Here is a 7,674-nt window from a genome sequence, read left to right as displayed (position 1 = left end):
CTGTGACCGGAAGTGTCAGGGGTGGGAGGTGGGTGCAGACTGAACAAAGACAACAGTTACTTTGTTGCCCAGAGCACACACCCTCTTCTCCCCATATACACAACTTCAAAAATGTTCCTACTTAAGATAATACCACATTGCTCACACCTCCCCCTGGGAGACAACCAGAAGTCTATTGAATACCCTTCGCCTTCAGGGCTGGATGTGCACTGTGTGACCTTGTGAAAAGAGAAGTGTGCCCCTCAACACACCCTATATATAATCTTTTTGGGGGAGGGACAGAATAACAATAGAAGCTTCCATTTAAAAAAGGGGAAAGGGAACAGGAGATGACAGCCACTGGCCCAGAGGATGCATGTCCTGCTGGTCAGGAACAGTGAGTAAGCAGGCAGACACGTTTGCCAACTCACTACCCCAGGTGAGCCAACGGGTGAGTCCTCGGTTGGCCACTGTGGCTTCCCTGTGCTCTGCTTGCTGGAGCCTCCATTTGGGGTTCGCCTTTGCCACACCTGAGGCGTGCTGGTCAAGATTTTGCTTCTGGGGCTGGGCCTTGAGGCCCGCTCCCTCCTGGAATGGGCTTGGGGCCTGGGTTTGCCTTGGGGTTGATATAATTGTGAGCTCCTGAGTGTCCAGCCTAGAGTATCTCTGCAAATAAAGTTTAATGAAACTCTCCCTGATTACATGTAGGGGAGATTTATTGACTGTTAAGTCATGATGTTTGAATCTGGACCCAGTCTTGCCTCTTAGCCACCCCCCCCCCCCCCCAGACACACATAATGGCTGAGATCCAGGGAGCAGAATTGATTTGCTTCCTGTCAGGCCCTCCCCCAACATTTATGGGGCTGGGGCAAGAGCACGAAAAGAGGGCTTTGGTAGACCCCATCTCAGTTCTGTCCTGCACAACAGGGCCTCCTGCTTGCACACGGGCAAGTCAGGGGACATATCCAAGCTCTGGTCACCCCCACCTCTATCAGCTGTCTCTTAGTAGCACCGTGGGCCCAAAGGTCTGTGACCTGCAAGCACAGGGTCCTCTCAGAAGAATGACTCAGGGAAGGGGTCCTTATGGGAGCCCAGGAAGCAGGCTCTGGCCATTTGGGCAGGACATTCTGTGATCGTGGGTGTTCAAAGCAAGGTCTAGAAGGGGGTCCCAGGCTCCCGGTGGACACATCCTCTGGGTCCCCTGGGCTTTTCATCCTGTAGGGAAGGGCATGGCCAGAGGGAAGTCAGATTAGGACATTTTAAAGCATAGAGGGTCAGGACAGGGCCCTCACTGCCCAGCTCGAAAACGTGTTCTTCTTGTGTCTCCAGGCTGCTCCCCAGAAAGTGACATTTAATCGTGGCCAGGAATTGCCTGTCTCTTTTGGTAAGGAGTGAATTTATACTAGAATGTGTTTGGAAAGGGCCTGGGGATAAGACTTCCCCCATTTCTCATCATCCTCCCAGATTGTTGCTTCCTAGTCAGGACATTAATTTTAGCGCAGAGACAGAACTCAGCTGAGAAAGGGACCTCCGGGCTAGTCCTACACCTGGGACTTCTGAGGGGGGTGTGGTGAGTCAGTGACCACCAGAAATTGGCAGAATCCCTCTCCCTGCATCCTGCCTCCTGCCTCTGAGTCTCCCTCTGGTGCAACCTATTAGCAGAAGCTAACAGGCTGAGGAGAAACTGCTGAAGGCAGAAAGAGATTCTCAACATGCCCATGCATCCCATGTTAACATGAGCCAGGAGCACAGCCAGAGCCCTCCCATAGCCTGGCATTTTCTGCCATGTGTGTCCCAAAGCATTAGCCATGGGGACGCAGAGTTTGGGTCATAACATCAGTTAGTAGTTTAACCCCATGTAGCAAGTAATATCAGATTCCCAGCCTGGGATGGGGCGGGAGGCGGGGGGGCAGGGATGTCCTCCCTTGGTTCCCCACCCCCTCTTGACTCAGCCTGTTCCATCCGCTAAGTGTGTCACTTGAATATTCCATTATCAGTTTTTTTTTAAATGTTTTTATTTTTGAGAGAGAGAAAGAGACAGAGTGCAAGCAGGGGAGGGGCAGAGAGAGAGGGAGACACAGAATCTGAAACAGGCTCCAGGCTCTGAGCTGTCAGCACAAGAGCCCAACGCAGGGCTCAAACTCACCAACCACGAGATCATGACCTGAGCTGAAGTTGGAGGCTCAACCCACTGAGCCACCCAGGCGCCCCTTCTATATCAGTTTTGGTTGTTGGTCACAACAACAGAAACTGATTCTAACTCATTTAAGTACCCGTTTATTGGAAAGTCATGGGGCTAGTTCACTGCATGAAAGTTAATAGTAATCTGGCCTTGGGAGGGGGTGGGGGGTAGGCCCTGGGGGAAGAAGCCAAGATCGCATGAGGGTTGCATGGCCTTTCTCCACACCACTGCGGTCAGACCCAGCTCCATCTCCCTTCTACCCTGGATGTCTGCTCAAATTTCAAATTCCTGCAGGGAGGAATCTGATTGGCCCAGTTTGGGTCAGGTGGCTCTCCTTTGGGCCAATCCCTCTGACCAGGGATTAGAGTCCAATGATTGGCCAGGTCGGAGCCCCTTGACTCTCAGGTGCCTGCGTGTAAGGTATTGAGGTTGGCGGCCCCAAGAGAACCCAGTGAATGGGAAGGAGCAGATCTCTCAAGGGAAGGGAGGTGCTGTTACCAGAAGAAGGTAGGAAGTATGTTGGGAAGATAAAAACAAAAATGGCCATTAGGGCAGGCAAGCTGGGATTTGAAGATTCTGGGAAGAGGAAGTAACTGTATTCTAAATAGCATGGAGGAGGGAAGCCTACAGCCTGCCCGGCGGCACAGGCACGCACCTGACTTGGCTCCTTGGTCCTCGCTGGCTGGCTTCTCGCTTCGCTTCCATGTGCTCAGCATGGAATGTGTTTTAATCATGCGTTGTCCTTGGCTTCCTCTTGTACATCCCTCCTCCTCCAGCCCCCTCCTCTTTCCTTTCCTTTGCGTGACAGCTCCCCTAGTGCCGGATGACCGCCTTTCTTGGATTCGTCCACCAAAACTGGTCTTTCTAGAACCCCTTTCCTATACGATTTGTTCTTGCTGACTATTAGGTGGGAAGAATCCAGATAAACGAATTCCACCAGTTTTTTATTGTCTGAGATCTTAACGAGTTGCAGCTGTCACAACATAATGCTCTTTCACTGAGAATTGGAGGGAGAAATTTTTGATTGCGTGGGCGGCTGCTGGCGAAGCCATCATAGGGCCTTGGTACCTCTCAGATCATGCAGGTGGTGGCCTGATCTGGCCCAGGTGTGGCTGTGCTGATTCTGACACCAAGGGCATGCACTTCCTTCATGGACCTGACACTGAGTCCTGGGACGGTAGAGCCCACCTTGCAGCCTGGAAAGAAATACTGCTTTACGATAAATTACAAGCGGTATTAAGCATACAAAGTCTGTCTGCATGGATCAGTTGGCCAAATATACACGGGGGTGACATTCAGAAACTTTAACTGCTCTGGCAAGGATACTGACCAATCAGATCCAGGATGCTGAGGAAGGGGGCTCCCCATGCCTGGGGCTGTGACAGGCTGTGAGGGGCAGGGCTGCAGGTGACAGGATACTTTCCACGAGGAATGTGAAGGTCAGAGGCAGGACAAGTGGTGCACGTGTGGACATTGGAGGAGGCCCCCAGAAGACAGAAAGAGAAGCAAAGCTGTCCTCACAAAGTGAGTGGAGGGGTGCGGGGCAGGGCCTGGGGGCTAACAATATTATCCTTCTTCTTTTGGGTTTTTTGTGTCTATGAAAAATCTAATTAGCCATTTCTAAGTCTTTCCTACAGGTGAAAAGAAATAATCACACGGCAGCCCATGAGGATGGCTAAGGTGAACTCTGTACCATGGCCTTGGCAGTGAGACAGGTGGGAGTGAGGTGGGAGATGGTGGCTGTGAAGGACTGACTCAACATAGCAAAGCTTTGGGCATTTAAAGAATAGATTCTCTGCCACAGGCCCTTCCTTCTGCCCCTGACCACCTTCTTTGTACTCTGGTATCACTGTGAATTTCAGGGCCCACCAAGACATGGCTCATTTCTTTGGACCTTAGCAGTGGTTCTAGAAAGGGTGGTAGTCAGGGGACCCAGGAGGAACCCAAATGAGCCTCCAAAGCCAAGTCCCGATGACCCAGGGAGAAAATGTGTCAGAACAACGGCAGAGTCTCACCTCCTCCAGGAAGCCATCCAGCTTCTGTTAGTCTCTGGGATTTCTGAACTTGCAGTTGCTTTTATGTAGGAGAGCACATTAGAATCGTCTGGAGAGCCTTTAAAGATTCAGGATGGGATAGGACAATTGTATTTTTTCAAAGATCCTTGTGCATAATTCTGATAAATGCACTTGGTTGACAAACATTATGGGACACTTATAAGAGTGCCTGGGAGTTGAACTTGCAATATGGAGCCCTTGCAAGAAATCTAACTCTCATACTGGCTTCGTTTGGCTAGTACAGTGTTTAAAAATATCTGAGGGGGGGCGCCTGGGTGGCGCAGTCGGTTAAGCGTCTGACTTCAGCCAGGTCACGATCTCGCGGTCCGTGGGTTCGAGCCCCGCATCAGGCTCTGGGCTGATGGCTCAGAGCCTGGAGCCTGTTTCCGATTCTGTGTCTCCCTCTCTCTCTGCCCCTCCCCCGTTCATGCTCTGTCTCTCTCTGTCCCAAAAATTAAAAAAAAAAACGTTGAAAAAAAAATTAAAAAAAAATTAAAAAAAAAATTTGAGGGGCTCCTGGGTGGCTCAAACATCTGACTCTTGATCTCAGCTCAGGTCTTGATCTCAGGGTCCTGAGTTCAAGCCCCGGGTTGGGCTCTGCCCTGGGTGTGAATCCTACTTAAAAAAAAAAAAAATCTGAAACGTGAATGCTTTGGTAGGCTTGGGGTGGGGTGTGCAATTTTCAATTATCCACAGTCCCACTGTTCCCTTTTACTTCATAACCAGGTGCTTTGCTTTTTTTCATCGCTTGTGACTCATGAGCACTTGTACATCTGGGACACTGTTCTTCACATGGACACATTGGGCGGCAGCCCGCTTATCCCAGTGGGGTTGCCCCAGCCCCGAGTGTTTCTGAGGCTGCTTTTTAGGTACTGCCTTCACCATAACTTTATTCCACACACAAGAAAATCAGTCTTCTCCCTCTGTAGCCATGTTATGATTATTCTTTAAAAATGACATCCTCGGGGGGTCTGGTGGCTTAGTAAGTTGAGCATCTGGCTCTTGGTTCCGGCTCAGGTCACAATCTCATGGTTTATGAATTCGAGCCTCATGTCGGGCTCTGCACTGGCAGTGCAGAGCCTGCTTAGGATTCTCTCTCCCTTTCTCTCAGCCCCTCCCCTGCTCTCCCAGAAGGTCTTCCTGGAAAGGTGTAAAATTTTACCTGAAGTTGACACTCCAGAGTTAGCTAACTCTGTCTCCACAGTGTGATACAGGAAAGGCTTCTTACCCATTCATTCAGGAAATAATGATTCTCTAGAAGTTTGAGTTCCAACAGCTCGGTGCCATCTGAGTTGTCATGGAGACCTTGTAGCCTGTTAAGAGCCCAGGGTTGGGACTCGTCTAACCAAGCCCCGTCCCATAGATATATGATATGAGCCGCAAATGTAAGTCATATATGCGATTAAAATTTTCTTGTGACCAAATTACAAACTTTTTAAACGGTGAAATTAATAATATCTTTTATTTAACCCAATGTATACAAGGTATTGTCATCTTGATATTTAATAAATATACAAAATTATTGAGATATTTTGCGGTTTTTTTTGGTCGTATATGTTTCAAATCCAATGTGTACTTTTGAACACACCTCAGTTTGGGCTGGCTTTATTTCAGGTGCTGCGTGTGGCTACTCGCTCCCACAAATCTGGCTGAGAGACCAACATGGGGTCTCAGAGTGTGGAATTGCCGCTCCTACGACCTGCCCGTGTGTGCTCTTGTTCCCCCAAGATGTGCTTGCTCTTGGGTCACTGACTCATGCTCGAGCTGCCGTTTGTTTCCTGCGGTCCGAGGGACCTAACCCTAGCTAGATTTCCTGACACTGTGCCAACTTTCCTCTCTGCTTCATTTCTTCCCCTGCGAGTCCTTGCATGTCACTGTGATATAATTCAAAGCTTGTAAGGGCTAGGATCCAATGGACCCAACCCAAACAGGAAACTGGCTTTCTCATTGTTTATTTGGAGCCATAAAGCATAAAATGTCAGACACTTGTTTTCAATGCTTCATTGAGCTGGAACTGAATTGAAACTAACTATTTCCAGTGGGGCCTTCTGACATGGAATGATTTAGAAGCTTCAACTGTTAGATCGAGAGGGCTAATTAAAACATGAATTGACCCTAAACTTTCCTTGCTCTGGTCAGTATCACTGGCTGCCTCACCTTTTGCTTAGCATCTTGTTAGTCAGAGGCTACAAGATTCTTGTTAGTCAGAGGCTGGGGTATCCTAAAGTACTCTGGGAATATTCCAGCAACTATTCCACAAAGCATCTCTGCGTAAAAGGTCTTGGTTTAGGTCTCTGTCCCAAACCCCCTTGTAAATCCCACAATAGATAATCTTGTCTGTCACCACATAGCTCTCTTCAGTGTGGTCTGGGCACGACGGTATTGTATACTGTGTGGTATTGTATACTCTGTACCACTGTGGCAGACATGTTTGTCTGCTTGTCCAATAGCCATTCTTCCTGCGTTCCCTGCAATATGGTGGAGCTCACCTGCTACAGTAGGGGCTGACAATGCCACATGCATGCTTTTACAGACTCCTTTGCAGCCAGGAATGGCCTTATGACCCTTTTATGCCGAAAAGACACAAGTGAAAGCATTTGGGGAAAGATTTTCCTCCCTGATAAAGAGAGAGAGACATGAAAGAATGACTGTCTTGCAACTCTGGTTGCCTCCTTCTTCCCGATGTGGTTGTGAGGTTTGTAACAAGGCAGCAGTTTTGGGACCATGAAGTAACAAGCCCGGGGATGAAAATGAAGTCTTCTGAGGATGCTGTGAAAGAGGAGGAGGATAGAAAGAGACTGCATCCTTGATGACATCACTGAGCAGCTGCACCAAACTTGGAGCAGAACGTTCTACTTTTAGGAATGAAACTACTGTTGTTTAAAGTACTTTTGGGCAGGTATTCTCTTACTTGCTGCCAAAAGCATGCTAACTGGTATGGATGCCTGGCATTTAGTGATATATTCTTGTCTTCTGTTTCTTAGAAGGAAGAAGTCACTGAAACACTGTTCCTTCAACCTCGTTGGCCAGGTTCACTATGGAAGCCCAGTTCCATCATGTGATAGTCATTCAACAAATATTTGCCAATTCGTGAGCCAATGGGGGCTATCAAGGAGGTAAGATCCTTAGAATTTGGCTACTGCCTAGAGGTGAGGGAATGAAGCTAAGGATGATGAACTGTTTCTGGATTGTACGGTTGGCGAGAGGGTGCTACCTTGTAAGTTAGCACAGGGTGGAGAGCAGAGTCATTGAAGAAGATGAGTTTTGCCCTGGATGAGTTGAGATGGATACTTTTGGAACAGTCCCCATAGACGGTTGAACACCAGGTCTGGATTGAAGCTCTGGAAAGATGGGATTGGACGGGAAGATGTATAGCATGAGAGAAGTGATTCTTGGGTGCTGCCATCTCATTGTGTGGCACTGCCATCTACCTTGTTACCCAAGTGAGAATTCTGGAAG

The sequence above is a fragment of the Prionailurus bengalensis genome, chromosome D3 (genome assembly GCF_016509475.1).
Source record: "Prionailurus bengalensis isolate Pbe53 chromosome D3, Fcat_Pben_1.1_paternal_pri, whole genome shotgun sequence".
In the NCBI taxonomy this organism is placed as follows: Eukaryota; Metazoa; Chordata; class Mammalia; order Carnivora; family Felidae; genus Prionailurus; species Prionailurus bengalensis.
The sequence above is the reverse complement of the archived record's forward strand: the minus strand, read 5'-3'. Positions refer to the sequence as shown.